The 22,410-nt window shown below is 52.4% G+C and overlaps 4 non-coding genes and 1 pseudogene across 4 annotated transcripts; 2 read left to right on the top strand and 3 right to left on the bottom strand.

Annotated features, from left to right (window-relative positions):
* Positions 1 to 522: 522 nt before the first annotated feature.
* On the top strand, positions 523 to 2,427 carry LOC126965542 (small subunit ribosomal RNA). The gene has a single exon (XR_007729555.1). It is a non-coding gene; the product is annotated as a small subunit ribosomal RNA (ribosomal RNA).
* A 361-nt stretch (positions 2,428 to 2,788) lies between these two features.
* Positions 2,789 to 2,945, top strand: LOC126965545 (5.8S ribosomal RNA). The gene has a single exon (XR_007729558.1). It is a non-coding gene; the product is annotated as a 5.8S ribosomal RNA (ribosomal RNA).
* Positions 2,946 to 14,911: 11,966 nt separating this feature from the next.
* LOC126965549 (large subunit ribosomal RNA) lies at positions 14,912 to 18,768 on the bottom strand (annotated as a pseudogene).
* Positions 18,769 to 19,307: 539 nt separating this feature from the next.
* Positions 19,308 to 19,464, bottom strand: LOC126965550 (5.8S ribosomal RNA). Its single transcript, XR_007729559.1, has one exon. It is a non-coding gene; the product is annotated as a 5.8S ribosomal RNA (ribosomal RNA).
* Positions 19,465 to 19,825: 361 nt separating this feature from the next.
* LOC126965544 (small subunit ribosomal RNA) lies at positions 19,826 to 21,729 on the bottom strand. The gene has a single exon (XR_007729557.1). It is a non-coding gene; the product is annotated as a small subunit ribosomal RNA (ribosomal RNA).
* Between the last annotated feature and the right edge of the window lie 681 nt (positions 21,730 to 22,410).

Below are 22,410 nucleotides of genomic sequence, written 5' to 3'. Positions count from 1 at the left end.
TCCAGTCCCTTTCCTCTCTTCACTCTCTCTATAGTATCATACGCTGCGGCGATCCTCGTCACGTTGAAAGCGATCGTGTAAATTTTTTGCGCGCACCAAGACGCCGACTGGGCTTCGACGGTTTCCCTCTGTTAAGATTTTTAACGTGAGGGCCCGCAAGCCGGAACGCGTCGCGCATTTCACGCGTGCGAGACGTTCACGCTCCTCTCAAGCACCGGACGTCGATCCGATTTATGATCACGACGTGTACCGATATTAATACGTTGATACCGCTTCTATTGTTTGTCATAATTTTTATTATTACCCGAAGGGACTCTCGTTACTGAACTTTCATAACATACAATCGGCCCATCGCCGATTTATGATTCGTTCAACGCGCACCGTATGCCTTTGAGATATATAGTATACAGTGCGCGAACGGATATCTCACGATATGTTCAAGATGTCATAGTCGCGACGCCCTAAGGGGAGATCGCGACGCATGACGCGCTGAGCGCGACAACAATCGTTGTTTGCAGCAGCTCCCTGGTTGATCCTGCCAGTAGTTATATGCTTGTCTCAAAGATTAAGCCATGCATGTCTCAGTGCAAGCCGTATTAAGGCGATACCGCGAATGGCTCAATATATCAGTTTTGGTTCCTTAGATCTTACTCAGTTACTTGGATAACTGTGGTAATTCTAGAGCTAATACATGCAATCAGAGCTCTGACCAGTGATGGGATGAGTGCTTTTATTAGATCAAAACCAATCGACGGAGGGCCTCGCGTCCGAAGTCGTTAATTTTGATGAATCTGGATAACTTTTGCCGATCGCATGGTCCAGTACCGGCGACGCATCTTTCAAATGTCTGCCTTATCAACTTTCGATGGTAGTTTCTGCGACTACCATGGTTGTCACGGGTAACGGGGAATCAGGGTTCGATTCCGGAGAGGGAGCCTGAGAAACGGCTACCACATCCAAGGAAGGCAGCAGGCGCGCAAATTACCCACTCCCGGCACGGGGAGGTAGTGACGAAAAATAACGATACGGGACTCTTACGAGGCCTCGTAATCGGAATGAGTACACTTTAAATATTTTAACGAGGAACAATTGGAGGGCAAGTCTGGTGCCAGCAGCCGCGGTAATTCCAGCTCCAATAGCGTATACTAAAATTGTTGCGGTTAAAAAGCTCGTAGTTGCATTTGTGCGCCGCGCTGTCGGTGCATCGCATCCGCGGTGATACTGACACGTCTGCGGAGCATATCGTCGGTGAGCCGGCGGTAAAACGCCGGTTCAATATCAAAATCCTATCGCGGTGCTCTTCAGTGAGTGTCGAGATGGGCCGACAATTTTACTTTGAACAAATTAGAGTGCTCAAAGCGGGCTCAAAATGCCGCTTGAATATTTCGTGCATGGAATAATAGAATATGATCTCGGTTCTATTTTGTTGGTTTTCAGAACTCCGAGGTAATGATTAATAGGGATAACTGGGGGCATTCGTATTGCGACGTTAGAGGTGAAATTCTTGGATCGTCGCAAGACGAACATCAGCGAAAGCATTTGCCAAAGGTGTTTTCATCAATCAAGAACGAAAGTTAGAGGTTCGAAGGCGATTAGATACCGCCCTAGTTCTAACCGTAAATATGTCATCTAGCGATCCGCCGACGTTACTACAATGGCTCGGCGGGCAGCTTCCGGGAAACCAAAGATTTTGGACTCCGGGGGGAGTATGGTTGCAAAGCTGAAACTTAAAGGAATTGACGGAAGGGCACCACCAGGAGTGGAGCCTGCGGCTTAATTTGACTCAACACGGGAAATCTCACCAGGCCCGGACACCGGAAGGATTGACAGATTAACAGCTCTTTCTTGATTCGGTGGGTGGTGGTGCATGGCCGTTCTTAGTTGGTGGAGCGATTTGTCTGGTTAATTCCGGTAACGAACGAGACTCTAGCCTGCTAAATAGGCGTCGTCATTTAGGTGTGCGCGGCTTCAGGGTCGCGCAACTCACTGGCGGCGTATTAAAATTCTTCTTAGAGGGACCGGCGGCTTCGAGCCGCACGAGATTGAGCAATAACAGGTCTGTGATGCCCTTAGATGTCCTGGGCCGCACGCGCGCTACACTGAAGGAATCAACATGTTCTCCCTGGCCTAGATGCCCGGGCAACCCGTTGAAACTCCTTCGTGCTGGGGATTGGGGTTTGCAATTATCCCCCATAAACGAGGAATTCCTAGTAAGCGCGAGTCATAAGCTCGCGTTGATTACGTCCCTGCCCTTTGTACACACCGCCCGTCGCTACTACCGATTGAATGATTTAGTGAGGTCTTCGGACCGACACGCGGTGGCTTCGCGGCCGTCGGCGTTGCTGGGAAGTTGACCAAACTTGATCATTTAGAGGAAGTAAAAGTCGTAACAAGGTTTCCGTAGGGGAACCTGCGGAAGGATCATTAACGTGTAACGGTCGCGTGCGCGAGCGTTGTCGCCGACACGCTTCGCTCACAGCCGACTGTTGACGATGATAGCTTCAATCACGTGTCAATCACTGATTATTTTCGCGCTCGCGATGTGCTCTCTGTGCTCCGTTGTCGCGTTTGCCGCGCGCGCGCTGACATATCCCGCCGCATGTGGGGGGTGTCCGGCACGACGCTTCGGCGGGCGCGGTTCGCATGTACGCGACGCGCGTGCGTCTCGCGACGCGCTCATGTCGAGTGCGAAGCGAGTCGAGATCACGACGTACGCGCAATGCGTGCGTCACATAATATTTTGTTACACACAGAGATCGTTCACGTATTTTCTAAATATAAAAACTATTACCCTGAACGGTGGATCACTTGGCTCGCGGGTCGATGAAGAACGCAGTTAACTGCGCGTCATAGTGTGAACTGCAGGACACATTTGAACATCGACATTTCGAACGCACATTGCGGTCCGTGGAGAAATATCCAGGACCACTCCTGTCTGAGGGCCGGCTGCATAAAAGAATACGACGACGCCGTCGCTGTATACTGACAACACTGTTTGCGCGCCTAAAAAACGTGTAAAACGAGTGACGGTCTTCGGGCCGGGCTCGGGTAAACCCCGCCGGTTTTCCGGGGCCCGCTCGATCCGTTCGAAAATGTAAAATAAGCCGCAACGCGTGGTGCTGTTCGCGTGCAACGCCGTCTCCGCCTCACGCCCGACGTGGGTCACGGAGACGGGCGCGGTACCGGGGCGCGCTCGTTCGCTGTCACACGCGGATATCTCGTGATTAATTTTAATTAATCTATGCAGAGCTCTCTATGTGAACGGCGTGCGTGGCTGCGCCTTCGGTTCGCGTCCCGTGCGCTGCACGTGTTATTTCGGCCCGACGTGAGCGTGCGAACGAGTAGGCGGACTCGACGTCCGAAGGGCGCTTCGATCGCGGTACGTGCGCGGGTCGACGATACGTCGTTGAGACATATTGGCGGCGCGCGCACGACGGTGTCGCTGCGCTGACGGATATCGTGTCTGCCTCATACTTTTTATCGTTGGCCTCAGATCAGGGAGGATCACCCGCCGAATTTAAGCATATTAGTAAGCGGAGGAAAAGAAACTAACCAGGATTCCCTCAGTAGCGGCGAGCGAACAGGGATAAGCCCAGCGCCGAATCCCGCGGTCGTCACGGTCGCGGGACATGTGGTGTTAGGGAGGTTCCGCTTTCTCGCGGTCGCCGCTCCCGTCCAAGTTCGTCTTGAACGGGGCCGTTTTCCCATAGAGGGTGCCAGGCCCGTAGCGACGGAGCGAGTCCGCGAGAGGGACTCTCCTCGGAGTCGGGTTGCTTGAGAGTGCAGCCCTAAGTGGGTGGTAAACTCCATCTAAGGCTAAATATAACCGCGAGACCGATAGCGAACATGTACCGTGAGGGAAAGTTGAAAAGAACTTTGAAGAGAGAGTTCAAGAGTACGTGAAACCGTTCAGGGGTAAACCTGCGAAACTCGAATGAACGAACGGAGAGATTCATCGTCACTCCGGGGCGTACGGCGGCGTGCCGCGATGTGCGCGAGACTCGTGCTCGCGTTCACCGGTCGCCGCCGTTGACGCACCCGGACGGCGTGCACTTCTCTCTTAGTACACATTATGCATCGCGACCCATTCGTCTGTTCGGCCTAAGCGTTGTCCGGGAGCCGGGCGGCTGCGCGTTCACGCGCACAGCCGTCCGACCGTGACGATCGCCGGCCGGCGGCGGACGGTACTTGTCATGAAACGCGCACGCGTCTCCATCCGGGGACGCGTCCGGCCCGACGCGAGCGAGAGTCGTCGCCGACTTCCCTTACCTACATTATTCTATCGACTAGAGGCTCTTCACCTTGGAGACCTGCTGCGGATATGGGTACGAGCCGGCGTGACATCTCCACGTACATCCCTCACCTGAATTTTCAAGGTCCGCAGAGAGTATCCGGACACCGCCGCAAATGCGGTGCTCTTCGCGTTCCGAACCATATCTCCCTTCTATAGGACTCCATGGAACTCGAACGCTCAGGCAGAAAAGAAAACTCTTCCCGGACCACTCGGCGGCGTCTTCAGGCCACTTTGGGTTACCCCGTCGAACACTCGCTTGAGAAACGAGAGAACGATTATTGAAACGGTTCCGCTGCCGGGTTCCGGAATAGGAACCGGATTCCCTTTCGCTCAAAGGGCGTTATTTATCATATACACAAAATATATATAAACACGCCGCATCGACATAAGATCTCTCCTTGAGCTTAGGATCGACTGACTCGCGAGCAACTACTGTTCACGCGAAACCCTTCTCCACGTCAGTCCTCCAGGGCCTCGCTGGAGTATTTGCTACTACCACCAAGATCTGCACCGACGGAGGCTCCAGGCGGGCTCACGCCCAGACCCTTCTGCGCACTCCGCCGCGCACGTCCTACTCGTTACGGCATAATACGCGTGCGCTTTGACACGCACGCGCCGATTACCGGTAACGGTAGTGTATAGGCAAAACGCTTCAGCGCCATCCATTTTCAGGGCTGGTCACTTCGGCAGGTGAGTCGTTGCACACTCCTTAGCGGATTCCGACTTCCATGGCCACCGTCCTGCTGTCATGAGCGACCAACGCCTTTCATGGTGTCCCATGAGCGTTTTTTAGGCGCCTTAACACTACGTTTGGTTCATCCCACAGCGCCAGTTCTGCTTACCAAAATTGGCCCACTTGGCACCGTCATCAGATCTCCGGCTTCATCGTTCGAGTAAGCCGGAGTTCTCACCCATTTAAAGTTTGAGAATAGGTTGAGGTCGTTTCGGCCCCAATGCCTCTAATCATTCGCTTTACCGGATGAGACTGTTACGAGTCGACGCCAGCTATCCTGAGGGAAACTTCGGACGGAACCAGCTACTAGATGGTTCGATTAGTCTTTCGCCCCTATACCCAGTTCCGACGATCGATTTGCACGTCAGAATCGCTACGGTCCTCCATCAGGGTTTCCCCTGACTTCGACCTGACCAGGCATAGTTCACCATCTTTCGGGTCCCAGCATCTGTGCTCAGAGCGCGCCCGCATTCGCTGATTGGAAACGAGACGCCTCGGGAGTGCGAGAGATCGATTTTTGACGACCGACGCTCCATCCTCCCTGAGCGCGCGACAAGCGCGCGCCTTCACTTTCGTTGCGCCTTTCAGTTTTGTCTGTTTGAATTCATAACTCAATGACTCGCACACATGCTAGACTCCTTGGTCCGTGTTTCAAGACGGGTCCTGCGAGTGCCCGAAACAGTAACATCGCCGACTGATACGCGCACAGTCCGAGACTACACGGCTGCGACGACAGCGGCGTCGCGTCAGCATCCGCACAAGGGCAGGATGTCGACGACGACTCTCGCTCGCGTCGGGCCGGACGCGTCCCCGGATGGAGACGCGTGCGCGTTTCATGACAAGTACCGTCCGCCGCCGGCCGGCGATCGTCACGGTCGGACGGCTGTGCGCGTGAATGCGCAGCCGCCCGGCTCCCGGACAACGCTTAGGCCGAACAGACGAACGGGTCGCGATGCATAATGTGTACTAAGAGAGAAGTGCACGCCGTCCGGGTGCGTCAACGGCGGCGACCGGTGAACGCGAGCACGAGTCTCGCGCACATCGCGGCACGCCGCCGTACGCCCCGGAGTGACGATGAATCTCTCCGTTCGTTCATTCGAGTTTCGCAGGTTTACCCCTGAACGGTTTCACGTACTCTTGAACTCTCTCTTCAAAGTTCTTTTCAACTTTCCCTCACGGTACTTGTTCGCTATCGGTCTCGCGGTTATATTTAGCCTTAGATGGAGTTTACCACCCACTTAGGGCTGCACTCTCAAGCAACCCGACTCTGAGGAGAGTCCCTCTCGCGGACTCGCTCCGTCGCTACGGGCCTGGCACCCTCTATGGGAAAACGGCCCCGTTCAAGACGATGAGAAACTAAATCACAAAAAACCTTTCAAATCACCAAATCAAATATCATCCGCATAGGGAAACTCGAAAACGCTCGATCGACACAGCGCGGTGAGTCTGTCTCATTTTTTATATTGTAAAAAAAGAACATATAAAACAACGCGCGACACAAACACAGACACAGACACACCAGCTCTGCCCCGAGAGTACCAACAACCGTATTGTTATTATATCATCGTCGTTATCATCGCGCGCATTCACAAACTTACTCAAATATAAATATATATTAAATAAAATATGAATGACGATGACGACGACGAGAATAATAAAACAGCAGCAGTTGTTGTGTGGCTGGGGGTGGTTGGTGTTGTGCGTTTTTGTATTTTTGTCGCGTGCGTTTTTCACTCTTTTTACAAGAAAAAACTTGAGCGGCGTTGAATTCGGCGTCGCGAACCGTTCGCTACGGACTCGACTCTCGACGCCGACTGCCGTATGTGTGGTGCACGCGAACGATATGAACGTGTAAACTCTGATATGTGACTAAAGTGATTTTGATTTGATTTTACTATTTATTAATAACATAATATTGAATATGCATTGCGGCTTCGAAGAAAAAATCGCTTTTTTTTTTTTTTTTTTTTTTTTTTAATAACGAGTACGATAATGTTCAGTAATAAACGCGCGACACGTACATTTCATTTTCCCTCCGAAACCAAATAAAAAACCTCCAAAAAAAAAAATATTTCAAATCAAATCAAAATTCTTTCTTACTTACTTACTTACCTATTTACTTACTTACTTAGTTGCTTACTTACTTACTTACGTACTTACTTACTTACTTAATCACATTCGTTTTTCGCGATTTTCAGCAAAACGGTAGGTAAGTTTTATCATAAAAGTATCTCGGACAAAAATTGTAGATCGTAAAATTATCCATTAAAAATGTATCAATACTTAGTGTTAGATTCAAAAAGTTAGTTTCCACGCCACCTATGAGGTAGTAGTGTACTTAGCGCGTTTTTATAAGTTTTTGAATAGTTATTATCTCAGAAATGGTGGCTCGTAGGAAAAAAAGTATCGGTACATTTTTTATAGGTAATTTTATGACCTACACTTTTTCTCTTAGGTATTTTTATGATAAATTAATAATTAATAATTTATTTTATTTAATTTAAAAAAAAAAAACGGACAGAACATGCAATTATTAGGGGACACGAATATTGGTTAAAAACTATAATGTTCTGGTGTACAAGGAACAAGAGAAAAGATGGAGACCGGCAGGGAGCGCCGCGCTCCTCGCGCTCGGCGGTACTCGTTATTGGAGAAAACAAGTAAGTGAGATATCCGTCCGGGGAGACCGGCAGGGAGCGCCGCGCTCCTCGCGCTAGGCGGTACTCGCTATTGAGGAATCGACCGTACCCGCTATTGGGGCCGATCGTACTCGCTTTTGGAATTTGCGCAGCGCGCCCAACACCACCGGAGCCGCCGCCGCCGCCGCCGCCGCCGACGGCGATGTACACTTATCACAACACTCGACTCGACATAATAACCTGAAAATGATCGTACTCGTTATCATTAGAGTAGTCGCCGTGTACAACATCAACCACGTCTTTCAACTATAATAAATAATAATATATTGTAAAATTTTATAATCATGAGAAATCGCGTGACGCGTCCGTCACGACGAAATATCATGATAATATTATTTATATTATTATGTTATTATAATATTATATGTTGGCCTGTTGTTTGTTTGCACACACACACACAACTCTGCTTCTCGGCGACGATGCGTCCTCGGACGAATCACCTGGCGTAGGGCTGAGTCTCAACAGATCGCAGCACGACGCTGCTCTACCGAGCACAACACCCCGCCAGGAACGTAAGTCGTCTACAGACTATTCCGAGCCCCGACATCGAACTGAGGTAAATTCGAAACTTCGACGCCGTGGTGCACGTGTTAATACCGCTCGCACCGTTCGTCGCGTTCCAAATGGGCTTCGACGTCGCGTCTTACGAATAAAACGCGACTAGTAAAGTCACATTGTTTAGAGCCTCCCGACACTCGGGGCTCCACAGTGAGTATATCCTTGCCGGATTCGGCTAGGCTGGCTTCGGCCTTAGAGGCGTTCAGGCATAATCCCGCGGATGGTAGCTTCGCACCACCGGCCGCTCGGCCGAGTGCATGAACCAAATGTCCGAAACTGCGGTTCCTCTCGTACTGAGCAGTATTACTATCGCAACGACACGCCATCCATTGGCACCATTGGCACTTCATGCAGCACGTCACTTCCAGGAAGTCGCGCACCAGGTACCTCTCCCATTCAAGGTATACCCGCTCCCTGGACATAAGGCGGTCCCTCCATGTACCGCTGCATGTTAGCACCACAGTGGTACAACTTCCCCCCTTTGACTTCTTGTAGAAGGCCACTTTTGGGAATCCTTCCTTTTCGGGGACGTCCGCGAAGTTCTGCTTCCTCAGCGCCCCCAGGAACTCCTTCTCGTCCTTAATGTGGCCCTCGACGTTAATAATAGCCACCAATGGTGTTCTTTGACCTGCATCCTGGACTCTCAGGGTCGAGGGCATGGCCTTCCTAATTTTTTCCGCGTCCTCCTTAGTCCTTGTTTGCAGGACTACGCCTGCGTTCCCTACCTTCCTCAGGCGCGCGACCTGCAGTCCCATCGATGTTGGCTTTATAGCTTCCTTCAAGACGGCCTTGGTTTCCTCCGCCGTCTTAACTCCGCTGTTGGCCGCCGGGTACACCGCAAGTACGCTACCCATCCCCTGTGGCTTAGGCTGCGTTGTTGACCTTCCAGTTCTGAGCGTACTGGCATAGCTCCTGGTTTCGCTCCTGTCTGGTTCTCGGGATGTCGCAGTGTGTGCGCACTCCTTCGCTTTGGCCAGTCTACCGGCCAGAATCGCGACAACGGCTGTGAGACGTTGCACTTGCGTGCCTATATGTCCAATGTCCGCTTTATTCAACTTGCTTGTGTTCCCAGTTGCCGCAGCCATGATCTCGCTACCGACCAAGTTGGCGAACTCAATGAGCTCCTCGGTGTCGCACTCCTTCATGGCCCTGCTGCTGCCCTCATTGCTGCTGCTTGTAGAGGGCTCCAACTTCCTCCGAAGAGCCTCTTGCAGCTCCTCCGGCGACTGAAGCGGGCGCTTCTCCGCGCCCCTCAACTCCTCCACACTTCCGAAGCCCCCTGGGGGGGTCCTCGCTAGCGACCTCCTTGGGGTAAATAGAGCTAACGACTCAAGCTCGTCTAGCTCCCTCCTCTTCTCCTCTACCGCCTCCCGAAGGAGGCGCTCCGAAGTGTCCATGTTCGTATAACAAGCTTATTAGTATATATTGTTATTAATATACCAACAAAACAATAAATAGAAAAACAAAAATAAAGTCAAAAACTAAAAGCTAACTACGAGTCCTGTCTCTTCCCTAACACTTCCTAATACCTAATTACCTAACAACTACCTACTGTCTAATAATAACTAATTCCTAAAAGCTAACTAAATAATATGAGTCAAAACACTAACACAAAAGAAATACAGTAAACAAAGTAATTAACTAATGACCGTTATAAATCAAACAGCAAAAAATTCAAGTCACACAAAAGAAATACAGTAAACAAACTAATTAGCTAATGACCGTAATAAATCACAGCGGATTAATTCAGGTCACGTACGCACCTTAGCTCCGCCCACTACACAGACACTCGCGAACGTCGAACACAGGCTCCACCCACACGACGCGATTGGCCGAACGAGCAGCGACGGTAGTAATAGTGACACGGCGCGAGAACTTGGGCGGCGACTAACGCAGAGAGCACAAAACACGTCCGCTCGCTACGAGAGCCGACGACGAAGTAGATAGGGACATAACCCACCTCCTTCCCATGGTCTTACCGACCTTTCGGTCATCAAGACCTAGGTTCCGACCGAAACAGCGGGAGATTTACCGGTCCGGATATTCAGGTCCAGTACATTTCTTGACTCCCTACAAGTTCTCATTTTTTTGCGTCCCTAGATGGCCCTCTCCCCCTTTCTGGGGGCGGCCGACCACAGCTATGGCTTCGTCGTCGGGCACTCCTTCTTCATTTTCTTCTCTTCTCTAAATCTTCCTTTCTGCGTCTTCGTTACCATCCTGGTTTACCCCTCCATCACTCTCCTGTCACGGTACCAACTTGTGGCAAATCTTACTAACCGCGAGAAGTTCTCCTCTGAGGACACTAGGTCTCCGTGATAAATTGGTCCCGGATTCTTCCTCTCCAGATGGTTCAATAGTTCGCCTCTAGCTTCATCATACAAGCTGCATTCCCACAGCACGTGGTCGCGGTACTCATCCGTCACGCCACATGGACAAGTGCCGTCCCCCTTAAGCCCCAAGTCCCTAAGCCGGCCGTTGAAATTCCCATGACCCGTCAACAGCTGCGACGTGTAGTGGTCGGGCTGCACCCACGCCGCTAGGAGTCTTTCCCCGACACATGGGAAGAAGCGTCTGAGATCTCCACCTCTTTCCTCACGATCCCAGCACTGCTGCCACATGTTTACCACTTCGGAATGGATGTCCTTTTTCAATACCGCGAGTTCCTTTCTTACCCTGTCACCCTTCGTCGCTTCTATCTTGCCCGCGCGATAAACTTCCAGATCGGCTGGAAGTACCCCAGCTAGTACTGGCAGTGCGGCCGTACTTGTTGAGCGGTACGCCTTGGTGAGAAGCACCAACGACGTTCGTTGTGTTCTGAGCAACCGGCTGGACACCACATACAGGAGCGACCTGTGATACCAGATGCTCGCCGCGTAAGTAATGGTTGCAACGTACGTCCCCCTGTACAAGATCTTAAGTGCCTTGTATCGTATGCCCCAAGAAGTTGAAGATACCCTTGCCATCTTCCCGAAGCACCTCGCGGCTCGCTCTCCGATATCCAAGGCGTGATCGGCAAATGACCCCTTTCCATCAATCGTTATGCCTAAGATTTTAACTGATTCAACCGCACGAAGAGAATCTCCTCCCATTCTAATGACCGGGGGTCGCCCGAGAGAGCCCTTCAAGGTTATAGACTTGGTTTTCACCGTCGAAAACCGGAGTCTATTTCTAGCACCCCATTCCGAGATTCTCTCGAGCGCCACCGCGGCATTGGTCTCGATAACAGCCCTTGAGTTTCCTTCGATGAGTAGCGTTACGTCGTCCGCGTATGCTATCATCCTGACCCCTTGTGGTACGCTCAGCTCCAAAAGGTCGTTCAACAGTATATTCCACAGTGTGGGACCTAATACGGATCCCTGTGGGCACCCCATTGTGGAAAGTTTCCATACGACCTCTCCTCCTGCGAACATACCCACCCGCCTATTCAGAAAGTAAGAGCAGAGGCACCTGTAGATGTTGGGAGGGCAGCCGCCCTGCTTGTATTTAAGCAGGACCATAGGCCACCACGCGTTGTCAAACGCCCCTGATATGTCCAGAGTTATCGCTTGAACATATTTGTAAGAGCTGGTGGTCACTAAATCCATTATAGTGCTAAGCGCTGTTATTGTAGACCTCCCTTTCATGAATCCGTGTTGACGGGCTGATATACGACTGTACAGACCCGGAGTACATTCGCATATCAATTGCTCTAATATTTTCCCTAGTACTGGCAAGAGGGTGATCGGTCTATACGCCTTTGGGTCAGTCGCCTTCCCATCACCCTTTGGCAGTACTATTAATCGGCCTTCTTTCCATACATCAGGGAACACACCCTCATCTATACATTTCCCGTACATTAACGTCATCTCACATGCGGCCACCTTCCACGCTGCTTTAACTATACGTGCGGTGACACCATCAATTCCTGGAGCTTTGTCCGGCAGGTTGCGAATTATCGCGCCTATTTGCTCTCTGGTAGGGGGACTTACCTTCTGCCCGCTGGGTAAACAGGCCGCCGCCAGGCGAACCTGCATATGGTACGCCGAGTCGGTCGCACGGTCGTCGTCCGGACACATCACTGCCAGTATCCCACCCATGGCGCCGCGGATGTCGTCAGCGAATCCCTGCGCAAGCTTCAAACCGTTTATGACGTTCTGAGGCGGGCGCACCCTGCCTGTAGCAGCACGGTATGCCATACCCCATGGATCGTCATTCCCACTGTCAGCAAGACGCGAGAAGTGGTTGGTCTCCGCTTCCCGCATGGATCTCCTATAGAACGCACGTGCACGATGGAAGCGCGTTCTGCAGATTTCTTCTGCCAATCCGCCCGCGCGCCGAGACTGTTGCCATTCCCGACGCATCCGGTTGTGCTCCCTACGAAGGAAGTCAAGTTTCCTTGACCACCATTCATACCCCTGCACCCGGTCTTTCCCCTTGGCGAAACCTAGGCACTCCCCAGCTGTACGACTCAGCATATCAGCGAACTGTTTGCACACGTGTTGTGCCGGCTTTCGGCAGTCGAGTCTGCCTGCTCGCCACGAGAGTGTGGTACAGAACCGGTCCCAATCTACCCTTCGATCCCGGTATCTCGTTGGTTCCCCTCCTGGTTCTTGCTCTCCCTGGTACCGTGCGGCTGATGGGCTATTCTTGACGATGGAGAACGTGATAAGTTGGTGGTCGCTGCTGCTTACTTCCTCCCGAACTCTCCATTGGCGTACAGGGACTCCTCTGGTTGTTATAGTAACATCGATGTTAGAGGAACCGTTGATCGTGTTAAATGTGAACGGTTCCCCCTCCTTATTGTGCACAAGGAGCCCCTTCGAATGTATAAAGCTCTCCATCGCCAACCTTCTTCTGTTTACCTCCGCACCTCTTCCCTCATATTGCTCGCGGCGGCTGTGCCAGAGCGGCGAGTGGGTGTTGGTGTCGGCCCCGATGACAATTAGTTTTCACTGGAGTGCTTCCAGTACGCGGTCCAAGTGGTGTATATGGGTCTCTATGTTCTCGCAGTACTGGAAGTATGCCGACACCATATACAGATCGCCGCCATCCCCCCGGAAGTGTGCCACGAGGCAGTGCGACGTCGATAGTTGAGGCAGGATCATTCCGGAGATCTTGGTGCTATTTACGTATATTCCTGCCTTTGAATCTTCCGTGCACTGCAGCAGCCCCGGCAGCTGGGCCCTCGCATACTGTTCTTGGACAAGAACGATACCGAGACCCAGCCTTTGGGCGATTCCCGGGAGTTCCGCTGTTGCCGTGAGCGCTCCTTGAAGGTTTATCTGCCCGACGTACATGTGTTCATTCTTATGAGCCATAGTCTGTGCGTTCGGCAGCCCTCTTCTGCGCCGCTATCCGCGCTGGACAAGTAGGTGCTGCCGTCTTATGGTCTTCGGACTGCTTCCCGGCCTTCGCGCAGGTGGCGCACCGTGACTTGGTAGACTTACAGTCCTTGTGGCCATGCCCAGCTGTACCGCACTTGCTACAGGTCTCCTCCTCAGCCTTGCAGTGTTTTGCAGAGTGCCCGTACCACTGGCACTTCATGCAGCACGTCACTTCCAGGAAGTCGCGCACCAGGTACCTCTCCCATTCAAGGTATACCCGCTCCCTGGACATAAGGCGGTCCCTCCATGTACCGCTGCATGCTAGCACCACAGTGGTACAACTTCCCCCCTTTGACTTCTTGTAGAAGGCCACTTTTGGGAATCCTTCCTTTTCCGGGACGTCCGCGAAGTTCTGCTTCCTCAGCGCCCCCAGGAACTCCTTCTCGTCCTAAATGTGGCCCTCGACGTTAATAATAGCCACCAATGGTGTCCTTTGGCCTGCATCCTGGACTCTCAGGGTCGAGGGCATGGCCTTCTTAATTTTTTCGGCGTCCTCCTTAGTCCTTGTTTGCAGGACTACGCCTGCGTTCCCTACCTTCCTCAGGCGCGCGACCTGCAGTCCCATCGATGTTGGCTTTATAGCTTCCTTCAAGACGGCCTTGGTTTCCTCCGCCGTCTTAACTCCGCTGTTGTCCGCCGGGTACACCGCAAGTACGCTACCCATCCCCTGTGGCTTAGGCTGCGTTGTTGACCTTCCAGTTCTGAGCGTACTGGCATAGCTCCTGGTTTCGCTCCTGTCTGGTTCTCGGGATGTCGCAATGTGTGCGCACTCCTTCGCTTTGGCCAGTTTACCGGCCAGAGTCGCGACAACGGCTGTGAGACGTTGCACTTGCGTGCCTATATGTCCGATGTCCGCTTTATTCAACTTGCTTGTGTTCCTAGTTGCCGCAGCCATGATCTCGCTACCGGCCAAGTTGGCGAACTCAATGAGCTCCTCGGTGTCGCACTCCTTCATGGCCCTGCTGCTGCCCTCATTGCTGCTGCTTGTAGAGGGCTCCAACTTCCTCCGAAGAGCCTCTTGCAGCTCCTCCGGCGACTGAAGCGGGCGCTTCTCCGCGCCCCTCAACTCCTCCACACTTCCGAAACCCCCTGGGGGGGTCCTCGCTAGTGACCTCCTTGGGGTAAATAGAGCTAACGACTCAAGCTCGTCTAGTTCCCTCCTCTTCTCCTCTACCACCTCCCGAAGGAGGCGCTCCGAAGTGTCCATATTCGTATAGCAAGCTTATTAGTATATATTGTTATTAATATACCAACAAAACAATAAATAGAAAAACAAAAATAAAGTCAAAACTAAAAGCTAACTACGAGTCCTGTCTCTTCCCTAACACTTCCTAATACCTAATTACCTAACAACTACCTACTGTCTAATAATAACTAATTCCTAAAAGCTAACTAAATAATATGAGTCAAAACACTAACACAAAAGAAATACAGTAAACAAAGTAATTAACTAATGACCGTCATAAATCAAATAGCAAAAAATTCAAGTCACACAAAAGAAATACAGTAAACAAAGTAATTAACTAATGACCGTCATAAATCAAAGCGGATTAATTCAGGTCACGTACGCACCTTAGCTCCGCCCACTACACAGACACTCGCGAACGTCGAACACAGGCTCCACCCACACGACGCGATTGGCCGAACGAGCAGCGAATAGTGACACGGCGCGAGAACTTGGGCGGCGACTAACGCAGAGAGCAAAAAACACGTCCGCTCGCTACGAGAGCCGACGACGAAGTAGATAGGGACAGCGGGAATCTCGTTAATCCATTCATGCGCGTCACTAATTAGATGACGAGGCATTTGGCTATCTCAAGAGAGTCATAGTTGCTATCGCCGGGCGGGGGGTCTGGGGGGCTGGCAAGCCCCCCAGCGCACCCGGCCCGACGTCGGATGGCGGTACTTACTGTCTGCCTTTCTAACTGCTAGAATCCCAACGCACACCGCCTACTAGGTAGGTTACAGCACAACAGCTTTCGCTCCAGTCCCGGTATAGTGCGTTGGTCAGACGTAGAGGGTCACAGACAACCAATTATGACTCTTCAATTTCGCCTGTTAACCCAGGCGGCAAGCACCCCCAGTCGCGGTACTCCACAGACGTTTCGCCCATACGAACCAGAGGCGGAGATCGGGACCCAGCCCACACTGGCCGTTTCCTATTGAGAGATATGCTATACGCAAACAAATGGACAACAATCTCCCCACATTTGTCCTATCAACACCTGGCGCCAAGCCACTACGAGTCCGACGCCAATGGAGGGGCACTGGTAGCCTCCCAGTGGGCTCCCCTCCCCCATAGCTCCCGTGTCGGAAAAGCTACCTCCACCACGTTTGACGGGTAACCGCCGAGGAACCTTTCGGAACCATCTACTTCAGATCAATTGAAGGCCACCGCGCCCGTTTACCCGCGCTTGCTTGAATTTCTTCACGTTGACATTCAGAGCACTGGGCAGAAATCACATTGCGTCAACACCCGCGAGGGCCATCGCAATGCTTTGTTTTAATTAGACAGTCGGATTCCCCTTGTCCGTGCCAGTTCTGAGCTGACCGTTGAACGGCGGTCGTACAGTACCGCGCCGATCGCGCACGAGACGAAACCGACGCGGACTTACGGCTAGGAAGATCCGCGAAAGGCCGGAACGCGGGTCCGGATTCAGCACGACGCGCGAGACCACCTTGCGATGGAGACACGCGCGAGCATCGACCAGGCCCGGCACCGGCCGCATCCGCTTCCCGTCCAAACCCGACACGCCCCGGTCCTCAGAGCCAATCCTTATTCCGAAGTTACGGATCCAATTTGCCGACTTCCCTTACCTACATTATTCTATCGACTAGAGGCTCTTCACCTTGGAGACCTGCTGCGGATATGGGTACGAGCCGGCGCGACATCTCCACGTACATCCCTCACCTGAATTTTCAAGGTCCGCAGAGAGTATCCGGACACCGCCGCAAATGCGGTGCTCTTCGCGTTCCGAACCATATCTCCCTTCTATAGGATTCCATGGAACTCGAACGCTCAGGCAGAAAAGAAAACTCTTCCCGGACCACTCGGCGGCGTCTTCAAGCCACTTTGGGTTACCCCGTCGAACACTCGCTTGAGAAACGAGAGAACGATTATTGAAACGGTTCCGCTGCCGGGTTCCGGAATAGGAACCGGATTCCCTTTCGCTCAAAGGGCGTTATTTATCATATACACAAAATATATATAAACACGCCGCATCGACATAAGATCTCTCCTTGAGCTTAGGATCGACTGACTCGCGAGCAACTACTGTTCACGCGAAACCCTTCTCCACGTCAGTCCTCCAGGGCCTCGCTGGAGTATTTGCTACTACCACCAAGATCTGCACCGACGGAGGCTCCAGGCGGGCTCACGCCCAGACCCTTCTGCGCACTCCGCCGCGCACGTCCTACTCGTTACGGCATAATACGCGTGCGCTTTGACACGCACGCGCCGATTGCCGGTAACGGTAGTGTATAGGCAAAACGCTTCAGCGCCATCCATTTTCAGGGCTGGTCGCTTCGGCAGGTGAGTCGTTGCACACTCCTTAGCGGATTCCGACTTCCATGGCCACCGTCCTGCTGTCATGAGCGACCAACGCCTTTCATGGTGGCCCATGAGCGTTTTTTAGGCGCCTTAACACTACGTTTGGTTCATCCCACATCGCCAGTTCTGCTTACCAAAATTGGCCCACTTGGCACCGTCATCAGATCTCCGGCTTCATCGTTCGAGTAAGCCGGAGTTCTCACCCATTTAAAGTTTGAGAATAGGTTGAGGTCGTTTCGGCCCCAATGCCTCTAATCATTCGCTTTACCGGATGAGACTGTTACGAGTCGACGCCAGCTATCCTGAGGGAAACTTCGGACGGAACCAGCTACTAGATGGTTCTATTAGTCTTTCGCCCCTATACCCAGTTCCGACGATCGATTTGCACGTCAGAATCGCTACGGTCCTCCATCAGGGTTTCCCCTGACTTCGACCTGACCAGGCATAGTTCACCATCTTTCGGGTCCCAGCATCTGTGCTCAGAGCGCGCCCGCATTCGCTGATTGGAAACGAGACGCCTCGGGAGTGCGAGAGATCGATTTTTGACGACCGACGCTCCATCCTCCCTGAGCGCGCGACAAGCGCGCGCCTTCACTTTCGTTGCGCTTTTCAGTTTTGTCTGTTTGAATTCATAACTCAATGACTCGCACACATGCTAGACTCCTTGGTCCGTGTTTCAAGACGGGTCCTGCGAGTGCCCGAAACAGTAACATCGCCGACTGATACGCGCACAGTCCGAGACTACACGGCTGCGACGACAGCGGCGTCGCGTCAGCATCCGCACAAGGGCAGGATGTCGACGATGACTCTCGCTCGCGTCGGGCCGGACGCGTCCCCGGATGGAGACGCGTGCGCGTTTCATGACAAGTACCGTCCGCCGCCGGCCGGCGATCGTCACGGTCGGACGGCTGTGCGCGTGAACGCGCAGCCGCCCGGCTCCCGGACAACGCTTAGGCCGAACAGACGAACGGGTCGCGATGCATAATGTGTACTAAGAGAGAAGTGCACGCCGTCCGGGTGCGTCAACGGCGGCGACCGGTGAACGCGAGCACGAGTCTCGCGCACATCGCGGCACGCCGCCGTACGCCCCGGAGTGACGATGAATCTCTCCGTTCGTTCATTCGAGTTTCGCAGGTTTACCCCTGAACGGTTTCACGTACTCTTGAACTCTCTCTTCAAAGTTCTTTTCAACTTTCCCTCACGGTACTTGTTCGCTATCGGTCTCGCGGTTATATTTAGCCTTAGATGGAGTTTACCACCCACTTAGGGCTGCACTCTCAAGCAACCCGACTCTGAGGAGAGTCCCTCTCGCGGACTCGCTCCGTCGCTACGGGCCTGACACCCTCTATGGGAAAACGGCCCCGTTCAAGACGAACTTGGACGGGAGCGGCGACCGCGAGAAAGCGGAACCTCCCTAACACCACATGTCCCGCGACCGTGACGACCGCGGGATTCGGCGCTGGGCTTATCCCTGTTCGCTCGCCGCTACTGAGGGAATCCTGGTTAGTTTCTTTTCCTCCGCTTACTAATATGCTTAAATTCGGCGGGTGATCCTCCCTGATCTGAGGCCAACGATAAAAAGTATGAGGCAGACACGATATCCGTCAGCGCAGCGACACCGTCGTGCGCGCGCCGCCAATAAGTCTCAACGACGTATCGTCGACCCGCGCACGTACCGCGATCGAAGCGCCCTTCGGACGTCGAGTCCGCCTACTCGTTCGCACGCTCACGTCGGGCCGAAATAACACGTGCAGCGCACGGGACGCGAACCGAAGGCGCAGCCACGCACGCCGTTCACATAGAGAGCTCTGCATAGATTAATTAAAATTAATCACGAGATATCCGCGTGTGACAGCGAACGAGCGCGCCCCGGTACCGCGCCCGTCTCCGTGACCCACGTCGGGCGTGAGGCGGAGACGGCGTTGCACGCGAACAGCACCACGCGTTGCGGCTTATTTTACATTTTCGAACGGATCGAGCGGGCCCCGGAAAACCGGCGGGGTTTACCCGAGCCCGGCCCGAAGACCGTCACTCGTTTTACACGTTTTTTAGGCGCGCAAACAGTGTTGTCAGTATACAGCGACGGCGTCGTCGTATTCTTTTATGCAGCCGGCCCTCAGACAGGAGTGGTCCTGGATATTTCTCCACGGACCGCAATGTGCGTTCGAAATGTCGATGTTCAAATGTGTCCTGCAGTTCACACTATGACGCGCAGTTAACTGCGTTCTTCATCGACCCGCGAGCCCAGTGATCCACCGTTCAGGGTAATAGTTTTTATATTTAGAAAATACGTGAACGATCTCTGTGTGTAACAAAATATTATGTGACGCACGCATTGCGCGTACGTCGTGATCTCGACTCGCTTCGCACTCGACATGAGCGCGTCGCGAGACGCACGCGCGTCGCGTACATGCGAACCGCGCCCGCCGAAGCGTCGTGCCGGACACCCCCCACATGCGGCGGGAGATGTCAGCGCGCGCGCGGCAAACGCGACAACGGAGCACAGAGAGCACATCGCGAGCGCGAAAATAATCAGTGATTGACACGTGATTGAAGTTATCATCGTCAACAGTCGGCTGTGAGCGAAGCGTGTCGGCGACAACGCTCGCGCACGCGACCGTTACACGTTAATGATCCTTCCGCAGGTTCCCCTACGGAAACCTTGTTACGACTTTTACTTCCTCTAAATGATCAAGTTTGGTCAACTTCCCAGCAACGCCGACGGCCGCGAAGCCACCGCGTGTCGGTCCGAAGACCTCACTAAATCATTCAATCGGTAGTAGCGACGGGCGGTGTGTACAAAGGGCAGGGACGTAATCAACGCGAGCTTATGACTCGCGCTTACTAGGAATTCCTCGTTTATGGGGGATAATTGCAAACCCCAATCCCCAGCACGAAGGAGTTTCAACGGGTTGCCCGGGCATCTAGGCCAGGGAGAACATGTTGATTCCTTCAGTGTAGCGCGCGTGCGGCCCAGGACATCTAAGGGCATCACAGACCTGTTATTGCTCAATCTCGTGCGGCTCGAAGCCGCCGGTCCCTCTAAGAAGAATTTTAATACGCCGCCAGTGAGTTGCGCGACCCTGAAGCCGCGCACACCTAAATGACGACGCCTATTTAGCAGGCTAGAGTCTCGTTCGTTACCGGAATTAACCAGACAAATCGCTCCACCAACTAAGAACGGCCATGCACCACCACCCACCGAATCAAGAAAGAGCTGTTAATCTGTCAATCCTTCCGGTGTCCGGGCCTGGTGAGATTTCCCGTGTTGAGTCAAATTAAGCCGCAGGCTCCACTCCTGGTGGTGCCCTTCCGTCAATTCCTTTAAGTTTCAGCTTTGCAACCATACTCCCCCCGGAGTCCAAAATCTTTGGTTTCCCGGAAGCTGCCCGCCGAGCCATTGTAGTAACGTCGGCGGATCGCTAGATGACATATTTACGGTTAGAACTAGGGCGGTATCTAATCGCCTTCGAACCTCTAACTTTCGTTCTTGATTGATGAAAACACCTTTGGCAAATGCTTTTGCTGATGTTCGTCTTGCGACGATCCAATAATTTCACCTCTAACGTCGCAATACGAATGCCCCCAGTTATCCCTATTAATCATTACCTCGGAGTTCTGAAAACCAACAAAATAGAACCGAGATCATATTCTATTATTCCATGCACGAAATATTCAAGCGGCATTTTGAGCCCGCTTTGAGCACTCTAATTTGTTCAAAGTAAAATTGTCGGCCCATCTCGACACTCACTGAAGAGCACCGCGATAGGATTTTGATATTGAACCGGCGTTTTACCGCCGGCTCACCGACGATATGCTCCGCAGACGTGTCAGTATCACCGCGGATGCGATGCACCGACAGCGCGGCGCACAAATGCAACTACGAGCTTTTTAACCGCAACAATTTTAGTATACGCTATTGGAGCTGGAATTACCGCAGCTGCTGGCACCAGACTTGCCCTCCAATTGTTCCTCGTTAAAATATTTAAAGTGTACTCATTGCGATTACGAGGCCTCGTAAGAGTCCCGTATCGTTATTTTTCGTCACTACCTCCCCGTGCCGGGAGTGGGTAATTTGCGCGACTGCTGCCTTCCTTGGATGTGGTAGCAGTTTCTCAGGCTCCCTCTCCGGAATCGAACCCTGATTCCCCGTTACCCGTGACAACCATGGTAGTCGCAGAAACTACCATCGAAAGTTGATAAGGCAGACATTTGAAAGATGCGTCGCCGGTACTGGACCATGCGATCGGCAAAAGTTATCCAGATTCATCAAAATTAACGACTTCGGACGCGAGGCCCTCCGTCGATTGGTTTTGATCTAATAAAAGCACTCATCCCATCACTGGTCAGAGCTCTGATTGCATGTATTAGCTCTAGAATTACCACAGTTATCCAAGTAACTGAGTAAGATCTAAGGAACCAAAACTGATATATTGAGCCATTCCGGGATCGCCTTAATACGGCTTGCACTGAGACATGCATGGCTTAATCTTTGAGACAAGCATATAACTACTGGCAGGATCAACCAGGGAGCTGCTGCAAACAACGATTGTTGTCGCGCTCAGCGCGTCATGCGTCGCGATCTCCCCTTAGGGCGTCGCGACTATGACATCTTGAACATATCGTGAGATATCCGTTCGCGCACTGTATACTATATATCTCAAAGCCATACGGTGCGCGTTGAACGAATCATAAATCGGCGATGGGCCGATTGTATGTTATGAAAGTTCAGTAACGAGAGTCCCTTCGGGTAATAATAAAAATTATGACACGCAATAGAAGCGGTATCAACGTATTAATATCGGTATACGTCGTGATCACAAATCGGATCGACGCCCGGTGCTTGAGAGGAGCGTGAACGTCTCGCACGCGTGAAATGCGCGACGCGTTCCGGCTTGCGGGCCCTCACGTTAAAAATCTTAACAGAGGGAAACCGTCGAAGCCCAGTCGGCGTCTTGGTGCGCGCAAAAAATTTACACGATCGCTTTCAACGTGACGAGGATCGCCGCAGCGTATGCTACTATAGAGAGAGTGAAGAGAGGAATTATGAGAAACGAAATCACAAAAAACCTTTCAAATCACCAAATCAAATATCATCCGCATAGGGAAACTCGAAAACGCTCGATCGCCACAGCGCGGTGAGTCTGTCTCATTTTTTATATTGTAAAAAAAGAACATATAAAACAACGCGCGACACAAACACAGACACAGAC

This window comes from Leptidea sinapis, chromosome 7, assembly GCF_905404315.1.
Source record: "Leptidea sinapis chromosome 7, ilLepSina1.1, whole genome shotgun sequence".
In the NCBI taxonomy this organism is placed as follows: domain Eukaryota; kingdom Metazoa; phylum Arthropoda; class Insecta; order Lepidoptera; family Pieridae; genus Leptidea; species Leptidea sinapis.
Note: the sequence above shows the minus strand (reverse complement) of the source record. Positions and strands in the feature narration are given on the sequence as shown.